Source organism: Zea mays, chromosome 2 (genome assembly GCF_902167145.1).
Source record: "Zea mays cultivar B73 chromosome 2, Zm-B73-REFERENCE-NAM-5.0, whole genome shotgun sequence".
Taxonomy (NCBI): Eukaryota; Viridiplantae; Streptophyta; class Magnoliopsida; order Poales; family Poaceae; genus Zea; species Zea mays.
Genome location: NC_050097.1, coordinates 11755974 through 11779217, shown reverse-complemented (window position 1 = coordinate 11779217; position 23244 = coordinate 11755974). Strand labels below are relative to the sequence as shown.

Here is a 23244-nt window from a genome sequence, read left to right as displayed (position 1 = left end):
AGCATGTGCAATAAAAAATAACGAAAATTAAATGGGTTGGTGGGAGATAAATCCTAGTACCTATATAATTGTACCATGAGTCATGTATGCATAACTTTCAGAGTGCAATAATGAAAGCACATCTTTCAGCATTCCCAGCTGATCTTGGTATGGACATTGTAATCTGCACTACTGAGAGGAAAAGGAGCACCAATTAGACTCTGCACCTGGAGCTCTACAAGAAAAGGCTAAATAACATGTAAAACTGTGACAAATATGCATCTCCCTCGTTAACATGAACTGAGTTCGCGTATTTGTATTTCGATCATTGTCTGTACCTGTTGTGACACACTTTCGTTGACCACCAAAAATACCCCTCATCATCTCATTTCCTACCACCGTATCAGCACTGTATATAGAGAGAGCAGCAGGCATGAGATCTCAGATTCTTGTTTTGTTTTTAAAAAACTCATTCTTGTGTAAGATGTAGCAAAATGTACCTTCATTTTGTAGCCTGTAAGAATACTGGATTCTTGCACACTCATAGCTAGGACCTAGAGAAGTTTATAACAGTCCACATTAAGTGTTGAAACCTTCCTATTTTTTACTTTCATAAATATTTTTTTTGTGAAGCACATAATGCTCTTTATATATATTATCTGTAACAGCCTCACCTTCATATGGATATCAATATCATAGTCTGGTTTGAAGTTTGTTGCCTTCTCCCTTCTCGACAGCATTTCTAGAACAAGGGAAACAACTGATGTTAGTGCTCATCCCAGAGATGGCACAACCCGTCCAATGGTCTGAATGAAATAAAAAGCTAGTCCTAGAGATGGCACAACAGCTGTTAGTGCTTTTTGCAAAGCTTACACTGAATTATGTAAACAATGGTTCAAGTGGTATCACCAATCTTGAAAGCACCCGCTTGAATTCCTCCAATTGTTGCAGGTCCGATGATAACCTACAAACAGTATTTAAACTATTTACTAAAAATAAGGGACAATATGCAGATGACATGGAGTGTGCCAATAACATTGTCTTCGATGAACCAAAAGTTTTTTATAAACTTGTATACATGGATATAATCCTATATATGGAAATGTATTGTTCGGATGACAACTTGTAAATGAACCATCTATTTTTTTCTTAAAACAGTTGGTTAAGTAGTCCTTACCTTGTTATTAGCAGACACATAACAAATTAGCTACTCGACATCTGATTCAGAAACACACTAACGATAATGGCCACAACCCTTATTGTTGGCCACATCAAAGCTGACATTGAAGACATAGCAACACTGCAAAAGCCTCCAATATAGTTAACTTCTAGTTATCCAAGATCATGTGCTCTTTCACAAAAGCAAAATGGAAATAATGGCTAACCTTCGGAAGGATGCAAAGTTGATAAATACATCAGCTGTTGGGTGTGCACTATAGACAACTTTAATACTACAAAAGATACATAAGTAAATATACCATGTTGTGCTAGCAATCAAATAGCATGGTCAACACCAAAGCCAGAACAATTTTTTTGGCCAATCAAATGCTAGATACGAGGACCTACAGAACTTACGTGGGATGAACTGGAATAGCAATTTCACTTGTCCAAAGAAAAGTTTCTAAAAATCATAAGAACCAGGATTGTTATTCAAGCACAGGAGGTGTTTCTCTCCCTATAAAGAAGCATAGAGTCGATAAAGAATAAGTAAGTCAGGAATGCCACTCAACCATGTTAACAAAGAATGAAGAGTCGATGTGTACCACAAAGGAAGTCTAAATCAAGCATCTGTTGGATGGGAAGTTGCTTGTAATTGTAGAATAATGCTTGGGTAGTTTTAGAGAAAAGTTGGCCAGTCGCCATGATTCATTGCACCTGTAAAAGAAATGAATTATATAATACACTAAACAAAAAAGTTAGTGGGCAGAGATAATACAATACAAAATCCTAATTAATATTACTTCCAACAGTCCATGAACATAACTCTAGTGAGCTACCAAAATCAAACTAATAGTGGACAATCATGCATCCATCCCATTGCAATGAACAATTATAAGGTACAAACTATAATTAATTGCATCAAGTTTGGTAACTTGGTGTGATGACTTTCTCCTCAAAACATTGGTAGAGCATTTAGATTCAGTGAGTAATTCCAGACTTTACATGAAAGTTTGCTGATTTCTTTAGTTTGTACCTTATAATTAGTACCTTTTGACGAAATAAATACTCAAATTAGATGGAAATCATGGTGACTGACCTGAGAAGCTCAGCTTGGATGAGATCCGACAATTTTTTTATAAATATATAGTAATAACGGGATGTAGTTTAATGGAGTTATGTACTACTGACATGCTTTCTCCCATTACTTGTTGGATTTTGATGTTTCTTTAGGGAGTGTCTGATTGACTTCTACAGTTCTGGGAAGAGAAAGCCTGACCAAGTAAACATCTTCATGCCGCTAGAGCTTTAGTCCCCGCCGCTCCAGTACCTAGCTCGCCGCCATCTCCTGATACATTACAGTATGTTCTAGGACCCCACCCCATGTACCTCCTCTCCATTAATCGTGTAATCAGGGTGATCTGTATGTGCATGTTTCATTCGAGTTACCAAAAAGTTAGGTATTAGTCTTCCAAAACTTGCAAAGTTTGAATTGTCTTGCTGAATCTAAAGCACATAAGGAGCAGCAAAAAGCTAAAATGATTTCCCTGGATAAGCTTCTTAGTTATGTTTAGGAAATGGAAACTAAAACATATAGATTCATCAATTTAGCTTCCATGGACAGCGCGGACGCGGATGGGACGCGGATCGAGAGGGATTGCGGCGACACGAGTGGGATTCGCCCCTTCCATGGACAGCGCGGACGCGGATCGAGGGGCGGTGCCGGTGATCTGAGTGAAGGGCGGAGGAGAGCATGCGGCGAAACGAGAGGGATTCACCCCTTCCATAGACAGTCGGACGCGGATTGCGGCAATCCGGGCGGGAGAGAGCAGGGATTGCAGCGAGATTGGAGGGTGGGGCAAACCTCACGATGACGACGACAGTCACCGGCCCCGGGAGTGAATGAGGAGGTGGGTGAGTGCCCGTATGGGCGCGTACCTGGCGACGTCTCCATTGGGACGCGAACGGCGTTGTAGCCGCGAAACCGGGACGCGGCAAGGCGGCGGCGGATCCCAGGAGCAGCGTGGCCGCGGCCATGGCGCAGGAGCCCGGCAGCACTCCCGCACAGAGCCAGCGCGGGATCCGCGGGCGGGGGCGAGATCCGGGGCGGGGGCGGGGGCGGCGGGGGATGGTGCATGTGCGGTCGTGGGGGGAGGGGCACGGCGGGGGCTGCGGGCTGCTTCCATGCGCGCGCGTGGGAGGGTGAGGGGTCAGGCGGGGGCATGAAGGGTGTGGACGCTGACGCTACTATCTTAATAGAGTAGTATAGATTTAGCACTATTCTACACTTAATGGACCCTGCAATTAACATCACTACACATATAAAGATAGTCATAATATTAAGGAAAGCTTGGTGATGCTTCTATAGAAAAAGTAAATAAACCCATTACGAAGTCTTGGTGATGCTCACAGCTTGGTGATGCTCACGGCTTAGTGATGCTCACTTTATATTTATTCATCCAGCTGACTTCTAGAAGTTCCAAAGAAGTCATTACAAAACACATAGTTTAAGGACCAGAAGCCTGAGATTGCTCACCATTTTAATTAGTTGTTGCCTTCGCTTCCTGATTGATGATTCCCTGCTATCAAGGTATAGTAACCATCATGTGCGACTATAAACTGCACCCAACAGAACTGGTTCTCCAAGTGCCTGAAGAAACAAGTGGATCATCAATTAACCCGTCATCGTTATTTTTGTAGGTGTGTCAACACTTATCCCAAAATATCAGATGCGCTGTGCACTAAGCATTACTATAAAGTGGACAATACTTTGCTAATGAACATCTTCCCTTTCCTGGTTCTCTTCTCCCTCTCCGATTTACCTTTTTCAAACATGTGCTCCTACATGTTAGGCAAAATGAAAAAAACTCATTGCTTTGTTTTGAAACGAAACTAAAAGCAAAAAACACCTAGCCTTTATATTGTATATTATTAGGCCGCAACATATAATCTCTTAAAGGTGACATCAATATTCATTCAAAATAATGCTTAACTTGGCTTCAAAAAATAGGAACAAAGAGCAGCTATCATATTTTTCATGCATCAAAAGCAGATTTATGAAAAATAAAAGGATATTATATGAATATAAACTTATCGTTGTACACACCTGATTCTTCATTAGTAATCCCCAGTCGCTCAGGTGGAGGCGCTTGATCTGTGCCTATTCCAAGATGAGGTATAGCTAGCAGATATGCAACATCACATTCACATCTTCTCGTTGTAGGTTTCCAACTCTCGTATGTACTCAGGAATCAGAATCCACATCAAAAAGGTATTATTCTCTCATACATGAACATATGATGATGATGTGCACCATAAAGTATAGATGACGAGAGAGATGAGTAAGTATCAAGTAGAGAAGCATCAGAACACAAGATCAAAGAGTCTTGCCACGTCCGCACCCTTCACAACAAGACGAATATTAACTACAAAAACAATCTTGCTCGACGTATGGAGGAAAAGAAAAAGGAAAAAAAGGAGAAGATTACATGTGATCCTGGAGATATATACGAACAGGCATTTGGACTAATTCAGAACTCAAGTATTGCTCTCTAGCAGAATCAACAATAGCTTTTTACGCAGCCATGGTTTGAAACCGCCTGAAGATTTGGCTATCACCACACCAATCTTGTGGGCTGTTTCCTAGAAGCCAGTAGCAAAAAATGTGTCAGTAACAAATCGTAGCCTATCTACAAGAGCAGATCTCATCGTGTTATTTTAAATCCAAGCATAACCAAACTTTAACCAACGTAATAGGTACCAGTTTGGGGATAAATATCGACCTAGTCATGTGAAGATTACACAACTTCAAATTGTTTTGTGTTTTCGACATGCAAAATCATCATAAGAAAACATGGCATATGGCTCACTGAGATTACCCTAAAACCTCACTGATTCTTAAGAAAAGGAAGATTTCAACCTGGGACTTGACTGTATTGATTATGTTGGCCATGTCTGGTTTTTCTACTAATGAAAGAGTGAATTTTATTATTTCTGAATATACCAAAGGCTGCATTGTCTGTTCACTTTTTCTACCATGGTAGCCTGCTTTGCTTTTCACTGCAACCAGGGCTCATCCCATGTTCCCTCCTCATGTTTTCCCCTGTTCATTTTGTTTGCACATAACCTTTCCCCTTCATTTTAGTGGTTGGTCCAGCACCATACTCGCATGACAGTCAGGGGAATATGCAAATGCAATTGTTTTTAACGCTTGCTATCAATCCTAGTTTTCTATGTTTGAAAAATAAACATGTGGGTTATGGCTGCAAGATCCTTATATGAGACAATAAATTCAGTATGGTACAATGTGCCTCCATAAGCATGTTAAGGTTTCTCTGTTATTTGGTATATATATGGCTTCATCATTTTTTTCATTTTTCCCATAGTTATTATATAGGTATTTCAGCAAAAAAACTTCTAAATTTGGCTTCATATTATAATATGGGTACTTGTACATCTATCACTACAGATGAAAAGAAATGATTAGTAATTTTCTGGATAACTTGATGCTTTATTATTGTTTCACTGAAATAAAAAAGCCACAAGCCAATTGCAACAAAATGGAATGAAGTGCTATTATTGATGAACATAATATTGTTGAAATACCTATAAAATGATTGTGGGAAAAATGAAAACAAAAATGATGAAGCCATATATATGCCAAACAAACTCTTTCACAAAACTAATCAAGCTACTAAAGGCTACCAGTAGCCTATCAATCAATACAATAAACAATATCAAATCAGCTACCGGCATGTATTCAAAAATGATAGGAGAAAAGGAGGCTGTACCTGTTGAGTAATCGACACTCCACCATAAGCGACAACTACCCTAACACCAGTCTGATACGACAATTTCCTCGTCTCTTCATGAATTTGTAGCGTAAAAAAGAACAGAGTAATATTACCAACCAACCACCACATGCATGGAACTTCCAAAGCATCCTTAGAAAAAAGCAAGAGATGTAGAAACAAGCAATCAAGCGAGAGAATGACCTGCATGGAGAGCTCTCTCGTGGGAAGAGTATGAGGGCAGATGGGTATGCGGTCCTCATCCTCATGCTCCCGCCTCGCTATGGCATTCTAGCAGGCTGCATGACGATGCCGGTGATGGGGAAGTAGAAGGTCATCGGCTTCCCGGAGCCCGTCTGAACGTTGGCCATGAAATCGTGGCTGTAAGAACAGGGACAATATTAGTAAGAGCATGTAAGCTTGTTATTTTGCTTCGGAATACAAAGGGGCGATTTTTATTGATGTATATCAAATCGGCTACCGACATATATTCAAAAATTGATAGGAGAAAAAAGGTTATACCTGCTGAGTAATCGACCACTGTAAAGTTCTGCTGTAGAATTCCCGACCACCATAATGCACAGATGAGCCAAAGGGAATTCTGATGACTAATTTGGATATGCATGTTTTCCATTCTCGTAAGTAGGGGGCTGTGGGATTTGCCATCTGACCATGAATTCAAACTTCCATAGTTATGTCAATGCTCCAGATTAATGTTAAGCTAAGACCCTAAATCGAAGAAAAAATATATCAAATAGACAGGAGTACCCAGAACTACCTGTGACGCCACTGCCATTCTGCCCTCTGGAGCTTTGCTTGTTTAGCATCGTGTACAAGTCAGCATGCTTTGCGTCATTTGCGCTCCCCTTGAATGCAAAACATAAGTCATAATGTCAGCTTGTACAGGAATTGGTGTAAACAACATTTGTGGATACACAACCGAGATAAACTACACCCGAGGAGATGCAAGAACTCTAAAAAATCACCTGCATAGCTAGAATTCATCCATTTTAATTCTTGACATCTTTTACAGATGAATCAGTGACACTCTGAGAAGCAGAAAAAACATTACCTCATTTCATTTCAATCCTCGACTTTTTCCATGGCCTTCCATTTTGAACTATGCATTTCCTCTAGCTGCCAGCATCTACACAATCAAATTGAATATACCAAATTAATACTGCGGGCTGGCAACTTCATGCAGAACGGTCAAAATGTTCTCAGTTAGATAGGGGAACAATTGTACCACTTTTTCCTTAGATTACAGAATATTACACAGAGTTGGGACCACATCCAGAACAAATTGGGAGCAATTTGCGACAACTAACACTGCAACCCTCTGAACCATGGAAGTGCATATCAAATTAACAGCCCACTGCTGCACTATGTAGTGATTAGTGAAGATCTCCCTAAACTAAACCACACCACATTTACATCGAGACTGCATGAACTAAGAAGCAATTAAACAAGGTGAAATGCCAACATTTTTACCCACCAAGAACAGGCAAGAACGCATCATCATTAAAGAATCGCACACCAAGCACAACTACACAAATCACCAAGAACCCTAACCAAACATGCCCAAGACCATGTTAGATGCAAGAACCCAGGAGATGGCAGGCATTACAAAATTACACGGTTCCGTACCAAGAGGAGTGGTGCTGGGTGTAAGATGTGGGCGACGGTGGCAGGCTCCCCCAAGGCTACGCAGGACACACGCGAGCTCAGCGAGCGTGATGAGGTCGTTGTCGTCGGTGTAGAAGACCATGAAGGCGTGGTCCACGTCATCCTCGACGGCGGCGGCAGCGGACGCAGACTCCATGAGCGCGGCGAACACGGGCAGGTTGATGCAGCCTTCGCCGTCGGCGTCGACCTCCTCCATCATGCATGACACCTTATCGTCGGTGACGGCATGGCCCATGCCCTCGATTAGCGCCGCGAGATCTGCTAGTTGCCGTTGGCGCGGGCGCTCTAGGGTTTGGGCTATGGTCTATAGACGCAAGGGTGGTTGTTTCTGGGTGCTGTGGGGCGACGCGATCTGGACGCGGGGCGGTGGTTGCAAGGGTGCATCACGGAGTACACGGGCGGCTGCAGCCACGATGCCATGTCGCCATCGTCAGGGAGCGGAGGGAGCGGCTCACGCGGGGTGGGGGAGGCGGGGGGGACGATCGTGGGCGTGGGCGGGACGGTGTAGATTTACCGAAGCGATCGGACGGTGCAGATTCACCGAAGGCAGAACCAGGGGAGGCAGCCTACCCCTTAGAGCCTTAATAGGTAGTATAGATAAATATATATATTTAGTATACATAATATATATATTTATATATTACTTCTCTCTCTCTCCCCTCTCTCTCCTCTCTCTCCTCTCTCTTCCCTCTCCCTCCTCTCTCTTCCCTCTCTCTCCCCTCTCCCTCTCTCTCTCCTCTCTCTCCTCTCCCTAGCTCCTCTCTCTCCTCTATCCTCTCTCTATCCTCTCTCTCTCCTCTCTCTATCCTCTCTCTCTCCTCTCTATCCTCTCTCTCTCTATCCTCTCTATCCTCTCTCTCTCCTCTCTCTCTCCTCTCTCTCTCCTCTCTCTCCTCTCTCTCTCTCCTCTCTCTCTCCTCTCTCTCTCTCTCTATCCTCTCTCTCTCCTCTCTATCCTCTCTCTCTCCTCTCTCTCTCCTCTCTCTCTCCTCTCTCTCTCCTCTCTCTCTATCCTCTCTCTCTCCTCTCTCTCTCTATCCTCTCTCTCTCCTCTCTAGAAAGTCGTGTAAAATTACATGTTTCGGTTTGTCGCTAACAATAATCAATTACATGACATGTCCTAACAATAATCAATTACATGACAACTATATAATCTAGGGAGCTATTGTTCTGCCTTGTCCATCGTGGCGTACCCAGGGCATCGAATTGCGTGGGATGCTTCGCTCAACGTTCCTTATCTTGGTTGGATGGTCTATGAAAAGAGACATGTCATTGAACTGGTTAAAATCCTCTAAATCAGATACACCATCAACTCCTATAGCTTGTTGTTTTCCAGGAAAAACTACATGCTTCGGTTTGTCGGTGCTTTTCTTCTCATTGTTAGAAATGATATGTTCAGCATAGAAGACCTGTGCAGCACGATTAGCAAGGATCCATGGGTCATCTTTGTAACCTACCTTACTTAGATCAAGAACTCTGACCCCATAGTTGTCTACCGTGACATGTTTGTCTTCAACCCATTGACATCGGAAAACCGAGATCTGAAATGTACCATAGTCTAGTTCCCATATGTCCTCAATAAAGCCAAAATATGTAATAATCTCACCAGTTTCATCATCTATGGCTTCGCATCGAACACCACTGTTTTGTGACATGCTCTTTTTGTCCTTGGACTTGGTACAAAATGTGAATCCACTAATGTCATAGGTTTGCCATGTTGTGACCTGGCGTGATGGTCCAGATGCCAAGCCCTTGATGGTTTGTTCTTCTATTGTTTCTCCACGTGGAATGTCCTTCACCATTAGCCATGTGTTGAACCGCTGCTTATGTTGCTTCATTACCCAATCATCCGTATGCCCAGGATTTTGCTCGCGAAGCTCATTGATGTGTTGTTGGATAAATGGCTCCATTATTGTTAGCTGATGTAGGATGCTCTGATGTGCCTCAAGTACTATATCGTAATCCGGTGGGATGAAAGATTTCCGTCCCATCCTCCCGCTTCCATACAGTCTACCCTCGTGTCGTGACGGAGGCAGACCTATTGCAACCTGGTCTTTTAGGATACTATTGCAGAATGGAGCTCCGGACTCAATGGCCTCTTCGGTACAGTACCCCTCTATCATGGATGCCTCGGGACGAGCACGGGTTGATACATAGCCATTCAGTATTGACATGAAACGTTCATACGTCCACATTTCATGCAAGTACATAGGACCCAATGCCTCTATTTGTGGCACCAAGTGCACCACAAGGTGCACCATAATATCAAAGAACGATGGAGGGAAACACATCTCAAACTGTGATATTGTCTCCACTGCGAATTCCTGAAGAGATGCCAACTCATCACGGCCAATTACCTTTTGTGAAATCCTGTTGAAAAAGTAGCACAACCGTGTGATTGCCATCTTTAAAAACAAAGGATTTATAGCCCTGATGGCAATAGGTAGGAATGTAGTCAGCATGACATGGCAATCATGTGAGTTGTAGTTGGTGATTGTCAGGTCTTTCATTGACACAATACTCCGTATGCTAGAGCAGAATCCGGATGGGACTTTCAAATTCTTGAGCCAAACACACATCGCATGTTTCTCATCTACATTGAGATTGTAGCTTGCTGCTGGGAGATGGTACTTCCCATTTTCTTGAAGAACGGGATGTAGTTCCTTTTTTATGCCTAAATCTACCAAGTCCATGCGTGAATTGAGCCCTTCTTTTGTTTTGCCCTTTATGTCTAGCAAGGTGCCCATTATGCTTTCAAACACGTTCTTCTGAACGTGCATACCATCGATCGCATGCCGCACATCTAACTCTTTCCAGTAAGGCAAGTACTCGAAGAAAATAGACTTCTTCTTGAATATAGCCCCCGAAGCTGGTTTGACATCCTTCCTTGTTTTTCCGTCTTTTGTCTTCTTCCCAAAAACAAACTTGATATTCCTGACTATTTCAAAAACTCTATGACCTCTATTGTTACCCGATGGAGCAGTAGAATGTAGTTCACCATTATTGTCGAAGTACTTATCCATCTTTCGCATGCGGTACCTGTGTCCTTCCAATAAAAAGCGTCTGTGCCTCATGTAAACTATCTTCCTAGATGCAGCAAGGGATACGTAAGCAGTTCCATCAATGCATACTGTGCAACCAACCTTTCCCTTAAACTGGCCTGATAATGTGAAGAGAGCAGGGTAATCGTTGATCGTAACAAAAAGAATTGCTCTCAGCGTGAATGAACCTTTACGATACTCATCCAACATTTGAACACCCGTTTCCCACAATATTTTCATATCCTCCATTAAGGGCTCCAAAAATACATCCATGTCAACTCCAGGTTGTGTAGGTCCAGAAATAAGGATGGTTAGCAAAATGTACTTCCGTTTCTGCATCAACCATGGAGGAAGGTTGTATATGGTGAGGATCACCGGCCATGTGCTATGCTTGCTGCTCCTCTCAGCAAATGGGTTCATTCCATCAGTACTCAGTGCGAACCTAACATTTCTCGGTTCATCGGCAAAGTCTCGGTGGTTGTCATTGAAATCTTGCCACTGCTTCCCATCGGCTGGATGTCGAAGCTTCCCATCGTTTTTGTGCTCATCAGAAGCATGCCAGCTCATAAGTCTGGCATCCTCAGGATTAGCGAACAAACACCTCAATCGATCGACGACGGGGAGGTACCACATCACCAAAGCAGGAATCTTTTTGAGCGCATAATAGTCTACTTCTTCTTTTTCTTTGCTCGTGGATTTTGAAGTCTTTTTTTGGGCTTTCTTTCGCTTCTTCCCTTTAGACACGGATGCAACACACTCTTCGTCCTCTCGATAGTCTTTATTCGTCTTGTACCTACTTGCACCGCACTTTGGGCAGCTCTCCAAGTCTTTATAATCATCACCTCGATAAAGGATACAGTGATTTCTACACGCGTGGATCTTCTCCACACCCATAGTGAGCGGACTGATTAGTTTCTTTGCATAGTACGTGTTAGCAGGCACATTGTTCTCCTTTGGAAGCATGTCTGCGATAATACTCAAGAACGCATCGAAGCCAGCATCAGACACACCATATTTAGCTTTTAACATCAACAGCTTTAGCACAGACCGGAGCGTCGTGAACTCTTTGGTACAACCCTTAGACTCGTCGTACAAAGGCTCTTCTGCTGCCTTCTTTAGGGACTCCATACCTTTCATTAAGAACATCGATTGATCTGTATGACGACGCAACATTGCCTCTAGCAACTCTGCATCTTCCTCATCCATAACACTTGGCAGAACATGAGGTCTATCATGTTCATTTCCTCCAGCGTAACCATGATCAGTAACATTTTGCACTACATGTTCGCTCTGTGGAAGAGGTTGGTGTGTCTCATGAACGAACTGAAATCTGTCGTCGATGTTCTCAGGGTTTCCAGTCGTATAAGGCGAAGAGCTACCCTCTCCATGCTTTGTCCAAATTGTGTAATCCTTCATAAATCCTCGGCATACCAGATGAGATATGATTTGTTCTGTGTCATTAAATACAGCAGCATTTTTGCAGTCCATGCATGGACAATATATGTGTTTTGTCTTTATTCTCCAAGCATGGTTCGTAGCGACATCAATAAACCTATGGACCTCGGATATGTATGATGGATCTAGCCTTGATAAGTTATACATCCAGGATGTCCTCTCCATCACCACCTGTAAAAAAGTAACATAAAACACATGGTGAAACCCTATATCCAAAAATGTGGCTAAAATGGAGGAAAAATAAACAAAATTTGGCAAAAGAAACATAAGCCAAACTTTCCTAGCAACTAATAAACAAAAAAAAATTAATACCCAAACCTATCTTTAACATATGGTGAAAGCCTAGTTTCAAAATGTAGTTAAAATTGAGCAAAAAATAAACAATAACTAACAATTGAAACATAATTAAACTAATCTTCCATACAACACATTCACCATTCATTAAGCAACTAAACATGAAAAAGAGAGGGAATAGACAAAAACTAACCATCTTATGCAACCTCATTTGAGAAAATAGAGAAAATTACCAATCTATACTCTTCTCTCTCACATGTGAAACCCTAGATCCAAAATGTGGCTAAAATTGAGCAAGAATGAACAAAAATTGACAAAGAAACATAAACCAACCTTTCTTATCCACCTTCTTCCAAGAAATGAAGACCAAAACCTCCCCCCTTATATTTTTGTGAAATCTGGACCTCCAAAATCGCCTCCAATGGAAGCTGGCTGCGAGCATACAGTTCACTGTCGCGGGGAAGATGGGTATTTATAACAGACAGTTCACTGGCGGTTGGTTTGAAAAACCGCCAGTGGAAAAATATTTCCACTGGCGGTTATCTTAACACAACCGCCAGTGTAAATAGGGTCTTTACACTGGCGGTTCTGTTACACCAACCGCCAGTGGAAATAGGTTTCCACTGGCGGTTGGTGTAACAGAACCGCCAGTGGAAATACCCTATTTCCACTGGCGGTTGTGTTAAGATAACCGCCAGTGGAAATAGGTTTCCACTGGCGGTTCCTAAGTCGGGTCCACCTTGTTTTTTTTACTGGCGCGTGATAACTGAAACCGCCAGTGATAATTTATGGGTGCCGCAGGCTTTGAGCTCTTTTCTACTAGTGAATTGTCTAGGTCTCCAAGACTTATCTAGCAAAATTATCAATATAACATTGTATTATTTATTTTTTTATCGCGCACATGTTTCTTAACAATTTATTCTCATTTGACAATGTTCTACTTTTATATATGTTTGTGCATTTTTATTTTGCAATTTAATTGGTTTGTGTGCTAAATATTATACGAAGTAGAGTCATACCAAAATTTTTATCCGTCCTCCGCCACTGTGGACAGATTTTGTTGTTGCATGCCTTCATAGGCTTTGGAGCCAACAAAGATGACCATGACATCATCGCAATTTGGGATCTCGTCATGATCATGGTAATCTCTCTTAGCGGGCTTATTATTCAATAGCGCCTTCTTGTGCTTACCCTTAGCTTGCTCGGCTACAAACTATTTTTCAAGGCAATACATTATTTAGTAATACTTGTCGAATCTTCCCATAAGTAATACTTTAGCAAGTACTTGTTGTACTTGGCTTGTGCGATATGATTGGTGAAGTCCATGCTTGAGCCATTTGCAAAATGCTCGATGTCATGCATGACAATCTCAATGTTGGTGACGGCCTTGATGCCCTAGATTTCATTATTTAGACTATGGGTGCTCATTGTCATGGTGAACAATCTAGATCATCGCATGGTTCCTCACTCTAGCCCTCGATTAAGGAGTATTCAGGAGCAGCCATAATAGCCTTATGAAGCTAGTGACTATAGCCGCCAGCAAGCTTCTCTGTATTCTCCTTCTTCGTCGTCTTCCCATGCGGCCACGACCTTCTTCGAGAAGGGGATAGTGAGCTTAGAGAACCGCGTGGCGCGGTCCAAGAGGACAATGACGGAAGAAGCCCGAGCTCTGTCTCAACCACTGGCCGGCGAGTGGCGACGGGAGTTCCCTAATGGCTCTCGCAGCAGCTAGAAGTGTCCAGAAGAATTTGGTGAAGGGTGAAGACTGTCGTGTGTTTGCTCCCTAGTCGTTGAGATAGAATCGAACGGCTAAAAATTATTAAGGTGACGTGGCTCCACGGAATCACAGTTTTGCTCCTCGCTCTATATATATAGAATATCATTATATTACGTGCTCAAGTTATATGGGGTTCCTTAGTATTCTAATGCATACCGATCGATTGCTCCCCCTGTACCTATCGGCTGGGAGTGGCAGCTTGACCTCCTGGTGAGTTGATTCTCTCCTCTTCTGGTTCACATTTGACGTCAAATACTACTGATTCACTGTTGTGTAATTTACATGGGGATACAGTTGAGTTCCTTCCATTGACAAGTCAATTTCAAAATACGTGTGGTCACCCTTAACAAATGCTGATCATATAAAAATTAAAACCATCTTCAAGGGAAATGGAGCATCTGCAATGAGGAGAAAGAAAGAATGAGAGTAGATGATTTGTGCAAGAAACATAAGTCTTTCAGAAAATGATTTGCAATTCGCAACTAGGAAAAAAAGGTTCCACAGTTTCTTCATTGTTTTTCTAGCTCTATTTTCCGTAGACATAGCAGCAAGCTTCTACTCCATGATCAAATACATTTGTAGTTATTTAGGTGAACATATAAAAAAACTAAAATGGACACAAATCAGAAAACTGCATCAGTAACTTCATCAAACTTGAACTACATTATATCTGTCGACAATAGCTTAAAGCTTAAATTGAAAAGTAATTGATTGAATTTCAAGAAAACACACTGGACATCAGGGCTTTAACAAAAGCAACACAAATATAATTACTACCTAACTTTTTAGTAGTTTCAATTTACCATCATTCCTTTAAGAAGTTGGTGTTATGTTACATACAATCTTTTCAGGGTTTCTTGAGTTTTGTCTCCCATAGATCAGCCAATTCATTAATTGAGCAGACATTTCCTGGAGGCCTTAGATACAACGCCTTGTTCAATGTTCTGGTATAGTGCAACCCTAAACCCTAAGTCGGCTAGCGGGGGCGGGGGAGTGGGCGCGGAGCGTGGGGATGACGACGCGGCAGAGATCGCGGCGGAGGCAGGGGCGAGCAACTCGGATGGAAGGCCGACGACGGGCGTGAGGTTGGGCGATACGGGCGACTGAGATATCACGTGGGCAGGGGCGGGGCACGAGAGAGTGTGGATGTCCTCCTTAGCTTTTTAGTAAGAGTAGTATAGAATATGAGTAGTATAGATGGGGCGTGACACACAGGGAAGCTTGCAAAGAACTAACATATGGAAAGGAAAATCCTGGATCCGACGTCGCGCACATTGGGCCTCCGTTGCAGTAGGCGCTGTTGGAAGCTTCGAACCATTAACGTGCATGGAAGGCGTTTCCTGATGAAGAAAAAATCCAAGGCGGCACGACACACAACCAGATACAAGGAATAATCCGGGTAGTGTTGCGCGCAATTCTTCAAACTGCAGTGCACATGACATGACTGGCTAATATGTACAAACCACGCATTATGAAGGCGTAGAATAGGACCAATCAATCAACACTACGACAGATATCATCCAGTGGCAGCATGCATTATTGCAGCAAAGAACGAAACAAAACAATATGCTAATTTTTTATAGGGTACACGGACGCCACATACACTCACACCACTACACACGTACGCACACATCAAGACACTGAATTAATTGAGAGATCTAAATCTCTAGTATGTGGTCACACACAAACGTCTGTACACCCTATACCTGATAAAATCCTAGGTAAAGGCTAGTTTGGGAACCACATTTTCCCAAGGGTTTTTCGTTTTTTCAAGATAAAAATATTCATTTTTCCTTGAAAAATTGAAAATCGCATGGAAAAATGCGATTGCTAAACTAGCCATAAATGGTGCGTACCCATGGCTTAACCCTAGGCGGGCACAGAGCCCCTTCGCAAAAACAATGTGCTAATTGGCCGGGCCGGCGTACAAATCAATAAGGACCTTTTGTTTAACTTCATGCAGCCATGCAGGGCAGGCAGGAGGGAGGGAGTTCCCGGCCATGCGGCTCTGGCTTAAACATATAGCAGGCTCCTGTACACAATAAACATATAGATATCTTGTAATTTCATCGCTTATAATTAGGCTACGTATCATATGCAAACTAGTACTTCTATACAACCTTCATGCAAACTAACTACGAAAAGTTAAAAAAATCCAAAAAATATGGATATACTTATTTGCCCACTCTACCATCGTATAAAATTTTAATTTCAAATTCATCATATATTAAAATATATAAAAAAGAAAACTCTGAGATAATTTTCACCTTTTTGTATATCAGATTTTTTTGTATCTCTTAACATATAATGAATTTGAACTTAAATTTTATATAGTGGTACAGTAGGCAATAAATTACATTTATAATTTTTAGGATTTTTGTGACTTTTATTAGTTGGTTTGCACGAAATTTTTATGAAAACTTGGTTTGCATATGATACTTTGCATTAAAATTAACTCTCTTTTTTGTCTAAGGAGAATAAAAAATCACTATGGGGTGTTTGGTTGGACGGGGCTAAGTTTTAGCCCTATCAAATCGGATGTTTGAATGTCTATTACGAGTATTAAATTTAGTCTAACCATAAAACTAATTACTCAAAAAAGGAATAAGCTAGATGACGAGTCTTTTATGTTAATTAGTTCATGATGTGATAATGTGATGTTACAGTAAATATTACTAATTGTGTATTAATTAGGCTTAAAAATGTGTCCCATTGTTTAGTCTTTAGCTGTGTAATTAGTTTTATAATTATAATATATTTAATATGGCTTTTGAATATTTGATGTGACACGGACTAAACTTTAGTCAGTGGAACCATATATAGTGCAACTTTCTTGGCATTGCAGTTACAAAACCATCTCTGCATGTGAAGGGAATCAGGCTAATGCCATATCTTTGATTTTCTTTGTTACTAATTTTATCTAATTAACCTAATCTATGACATCCAACACTTGCACAGGTGCATCTCTGCGAGCAGTGGCGTAGACAAGGGGGCTAGCAGGGACCATGGCCCCCCTAACAAAAAGAAAACTTTTTTTTGTAGTTGTATAACATATGGCTAAAATAAAAAGAGTTAGTTTATAATAAATTAAAACTTGTTATGTACTTAGTCAAGTGCTTTGTACCAAATGAGAAGAGTTTGAATCCTCCACATCCTTTTTTAGATATTTTTCGCACTGGAGGAAATTTATTCGCTGAAGGAGACGACGTACGAAAAAAACCCACACTTAAGTATAACTCTTCATAGCTAATTAGTTTATCGACTTAGTACAAGTACTATCTTCTTCGCTTTAGCTATGGTACCTCGGTCCACAAGCCATCGGCTGACCTTCACCTTCGATTAGTCACTCAAAACTTTTTCCTTGCTATCTTAACACCTATCAAGCCATTTTTGAGTCACATCATATCGAGCATCCATTGAGAGAATCATTTCTTCAATATTGTGAAACTTGCATGAATGTCATATAGATATAAATGCTAAGATCAATCAAGCTCTAGTTTGGTTCTCATATAAGCACATATGGACTAATAGTAATATGGTCAAGCCAATTCACAATTCATCATATCTTATTCACTTTGGCTTGACCATGCCTCTTAATCACTTTAATCTCTATTCTGATCATATTTATGCATAGTGATTTTCTCAGGTTTGGTTCATATATTCAAACCAATATAGAGACCATATTATATCCATTTGCATTGTCTCATTGGTTATTTAACCTTGTGTTGAACCTTTATTCACTGATCATTATACACTATTCAAGTATGTTCGTCATACTAAATTACCTGTTCAATACTTAGCAAACTTGTTAGACCTTTAAATGTGGCGTTATCCAAATCACCAAAACCCACAAAAGGGATGAATGCACTTTCATCCCCTAACAAAAAAGGAATCTTTTTTTAGTTGTATATCATATGGCTAAAATAAAAGGAGTTAGTTTATAATGAATTAAAATTTATTATGTACTTAACATATATATGTGTTAATTGTTATGACTTGTGACTATTGTATATTGTATACTAATTAGTTGACCGTGCATCGCTATGATTTTTATATATCATATAAGTAGACATTGCTTAAATGAGATATTTGTTCAAACATGATTATATATTTTTTAAAGTATTAGTATTTACAATTTCTCTCATTTATATAACACAAATTGACATGAGTTGCAGTGGTATAAGCCAAGTGCTTCGTACCAAATGAGCAGAGTTTGAATCCTCCACATCCTTTTTTTGGATATTTTTCACACCGGAGGAAATTTATTCGCCGAAGGAGACGACGTACGAAAAAACTCACATGTAAATATAGAAGAGAAAAGATATACACATACACTATTTATTAACATTACAAATATAGTTATATATATATGTTGGTCTCTACTTAGGAAAAAAATCCTGACTACGCCCTCGTCTACAAGCGAGAAGAGCTTTGGGGCTCCTGTGGATATTTTTTATTAGGTATGTGCTCGTATGTTGCCACAGAAGTTAAAAAGTAGTATAAAACATAGATACGGAAAGATAAACATCACTATGATATGCAAAAACTGTGTAGAAATTTTTTATATAAATATATAATATTTTGTAAATACGCCGACTCAACACAAAGTTTTTTTTAAAAAAACATAATGTGTCCTATTTCAGCAGCTTCATGTGATCTACACTCTTGAGTCCTAACCAACTGAATCTGATCCCTGTAAAATCTAAATTCTCGGTACGATGATTAACCGAGCCACCTTTCGGTGTCCTATTTTGGTTTCACTTATTGCCCCGGTTCTTCTTTTTATAGTCTCAATTTTAGTTTCACTCATTACCCCTGGTTCTTCTTTTTATAATAATACCAAAAAAACTCAAGAAAACATACGCTATTCTCTTTTCCAAAAAATGGTTTGATGTTGAAGACATGTTCAAGTTATAATATCAATGCATATTGTTGTATCTGAAGTGGATGTACTCCCTCCGTTTCGTTTTAGTTGTCGCTGGATAGTACAAAATTGAACTATCCAGCGACAACTAAAAAAACGGAGGGAGTAGTCACTAAGAAAAAATACTCTTAATATTACTATAGTACAATGTCCGTACGTTGCGACGGTGCACTAATTATTCAATAAAAATATCAATGCGCAACGTTTACATGAAAACAAACAACACATTATCGATCTAAATATCTCACTGGAAAACTTCAAATTCAAAATTGAAACTTCTTATAACATTACGACAAATGTTTACTGTTCTAAGCTGCATAATTCATCATCAACTTCAAGCACTTCGCTAACTTAAAATACAAAACAATGAGAACCCAATTACAAAGTTACATATACCAGAATAAAACCTGACAAGGAAAATTATCTCCTACCCTGAAGTAAATTTTAAATAGCTAACAGGTAACATAGAGTGCTCCAATTCGCTTAGGCCCTTTCACCCAAAACATTGGCAGAAAATAGCAATCACAACACAAATGATGGTAAAAGTAAATATATCTATCTCTACTAATATTAAAGGGAATATTTCTTCTTCTGCTCCATCACAACATTGGCATCTACACACCAGTGCCATGCCATTATCAGATGCTAAGTTACTAACAATTCCGAAGCCGATAGGTCTTTTTTTTGTAAAAAATAAAGCAGTCATGTTACCCAGAACAATACAAATGTTTGTGTAAATAAATTATTACATGATGGTAATGGTATGAATATTCTTAGTCACCAATGGGATGCCATTCAAAGAAGTTAATGTTTTCGACCATGCATAGAGATTAATTTTGGTGTCGAGTGTTGTAATGCTGTAATAATTGTGTTCAACTTCTCCATGTTTCTATTTTTATTTCCTATTATAGTAATGACACTGAATGGACAAAACATAGAGATAGGAAGTGTTATCACTTTTATCATGTATTTGTCCCATGAATCACTTGAACTGATGCTGACAAAATACAACATGTTTATTCATTACTTTCAGGATCATCTCACTCTGAAATCTCTAAAACACGGGCACATGAGGATGAGACAAATGGAGAATACATATGTGCCTAGCTCTTTTGAGTACTTGTGAATTGTTAAGCATAGTTAGGTGCCCATGTGTTGCATTTTTTGAACTTCAAATTGCGAAGAATATGTTAGTGCAGTTTTTGGTGAAAAATAGAACCATTTTTATGCTTTACGGGGCTAAGAACCATAAGACTCGTCCAAAGTAATTGTATATCAACATAATCAGTTTGATGGGCTCCAGGATGTGTATCACCATAAATGTTTTTAAGTATTTCTATGTACCAACAAAGTTTTGACTGAAAATATCTCTATCTTTATATATCCTTGCTATACTTGAAAAACTAAAAGAGGAAAGGGAGCAACAATAGCCACTTTCATTCATCTATGTAATCAAGCAAGCTGTAAACCAGATATCTACATGGTGCCCTCAATTTTATCAGGGCCAAAAGAAAATTTTAGGTTTACTAAACACTTTATAACCAATTAACTATAAAATTATTGTGGGGGACAGATATCCCCCGGGTCCACCAGAAGAACAAGATGCCTCGCGAGGGGCCCGTGGGCCCAATAATCCACAAGGTCATCCCTTTGTGGGCCTGGGGAGGAACGCCCGATAAAGCGGATCGATGCAAGGCCGGATCGACGCAAGCCCAAACGACCCGATGAATTCGAGCGGTGATCACAACAGTGACCCGACCTTCCCGCGCAGGGGCCACGTACATCGGAAATGAGCGAGGATGGGTCGGCTGAATTATAGGAAGATAGACTCAGTCAGTTCACTATTATCTAGGCACCCGTTATTATCATATCCACATGTAATGCCCCACGGTCGAGTATATAAGGCCTAGGGGGCACCCCTTCAAGACGATCGACCTCATTCTACTTAGCCATCCACACAGGCTCTCTACGTTTCCAATACTAGAGAACCTCCTTGTAACCCACCACATAAAGTACTCACACCAGGACGTAGGGTGTTACGCCTCTCAAAGCGGCCCGAACCTGTACACAACTGTCCACTGTCTCTCGTGCATTTAGCACGAACCATCGAGCTACAGTCGATAACACCGTCCTACTCCAAAAAGCACCTTGAGGGGCAACCCCGGATGCGCGGTCGGACCCAAAACACCGACAGCTGGTGCGCCAGGTAGGGGTGTGTCGTCGATCCAAGTTAGCTCAATGGCCGTCACCTTCCAGCACAAGATCATCCTCTGTCTCGGGTCTGTGTTTTGCTTTGGGACTATCTCATCTGTAGCAGATGAGGAGGGAACTCTGCATCGCATCGCGGATCCACCGGAGAGAAAGTCGTCCTCAAAGATCTCCGAGAAAATCGGAGCAAAGCAGGGAAAAGCACAACCTCCAGTGCTCCGAGAAAAGATCACCTTCAGCAAGCTAGGAGCCAAGGGTCCGTCTACCCGGAGAACCCCGCTGTCCACCTCTCTGACAGAAAAATGGACACGGATCGCAAGGAGGAAAGAAGCGAATGAAGCCAAGGGTCGTCAAGCTGCTCTTTCTATGCCTCCATCCTCAAAGGAGGACAGAAAGAAGATCGTCGCGATAGCTGCTCCATTCTACCCCGACGTCCTCTTCATCGGGGGAAGAGTGGAATCGAATCCTATCTCCGACGATGAACCAACTGCACCAGGAGAGGAACCTCTTCATCGGGAGTCTCGCCGACGGAGGAACCGACGCTGAAATATTCGGCGGCATCACGAAGCCAGAGAACGGGATCCGGTGCAGCCCATATCACGAGACGAGGTCTCAGAAGTAGGAGAAACTCCAGAAGAACGGGTCCTTAGAGAAAGAAGGAACTCTCGACGACGTGACCGTCGGCAGGCTCAAGAACAGGCCGAGCAGGAAACGAGGCAACGTCGGGAAAATTCACTCTTTGGACGCAACCTGAACCCCGACTTCGCCCGAGCCATGAACACGCCGAGTGAAGTCGGTGGAGTGTTGGCTCGGATAGCTGATGGCCTCCCCCGGACTCCCGACGCCGAGGGTTATCGGCGGCTGTTCACTCAAGCAGCCAACCACCTTCTACCCCTCGCTCATCCGCCGAACGATCTACGACACGCCATCAACAGTCGGCGGGACGCACGGAGCTCCATCAACGCTTCGCGCGAACGACGACACGAGAACGAGATCCGTCGCCGGGAAGAGTACGACCGGGATCACGGCATCCTAGCACGGAGTCAGGCTACCAGGACCGAGTCGGCCACGGCTTCAACTGGTGGCACCACCCGGGGACGATCGAGGCACCACGACAACCACTCCCCTCCCTAGGAAAGACATCATCACCGATGACAAGAAGATAGTTGTGGAGTATCGGCGCTTACTCCACGCCTTAGGGCCATTCAATGGCCCCCTAACTTCAAGGTCTCCAATGTCGACAAATATGAACCTAAGCAGGATCCGGGAGGCTGGCTGGCCGTCTACACCACCGCCGTCCGAGCCGCTGGGGCAACCGAGGATGTGATGACCGCATACTTGCCTATCGTCCTTGGGCAAGACACGCTGCAATGGCTGCGACACCTACCCCGACACTGCATCGACGACTGGAGCGACTTCAGTCGGTGCTTCATCGCCAACTTCCAATCTCTCTCTGACAAACCGGCGCAACCATGGGACCTCAAATCCATCAAGCACCGGGGGGACGAAACTCTCCGGTCGTACCTCAAAAGATTCCAGACCATGAGAAATCGTATCCCCGAGGTTGCGGAAGCAGCAGTGATCGAGGACTTCTACCGGGGATCCAATGACTCGGCCTTCGTCCGAGCCATACTACAAAAAGCGCCAACCACTTCGGAGCAGCTATTCTGGGAAGCCGACCTCTACATCACCACCGATGAACGAGCTCTAGACCTCATCGGAGGAGCAAAGCCTGCATCGATAGCACCGCGACGCGACACGAACCAGCAACCCGACAAACGCTGGGAGAAGAGGCCTCGTGAAGAGGTCCACGCCGCCGGACCACCCGCCCGAGGAGGACCTCGTGGAGGCGAACACACACTGGACGACATCCTCGATGTCCAATGTCCGTACCACAAGGACATGCGCCACACCCTCTGGAACTGCAGAGAC

At 42.1% G+C, this 23244-nt stretch overlaps 1 pseudogene across 1 annotated transcript; it reads right to left on the bottom strand.

Annotated features, from left to right (window-relative positions):
* Positions 1-952: 952 nt before the first annotated feature.
* On the bottom strand, positions 953-2766 carry LOC109943960 (uncharacterized; annotated as a pseudogene). The gene is made up of 4 exons (XR_002267081.3): positions 1743-2766; positions 1555-1654; positions 1365-1430; positions 953-1279 (listed from the first exon to the last, which is right to left on the bottom strand). The product of XR_002267081.3 is annotated as an uncharacterized protein (transcript).
* Between the last annotated feature and the right edge of the window lie 20478 nt (positions 2767-23244).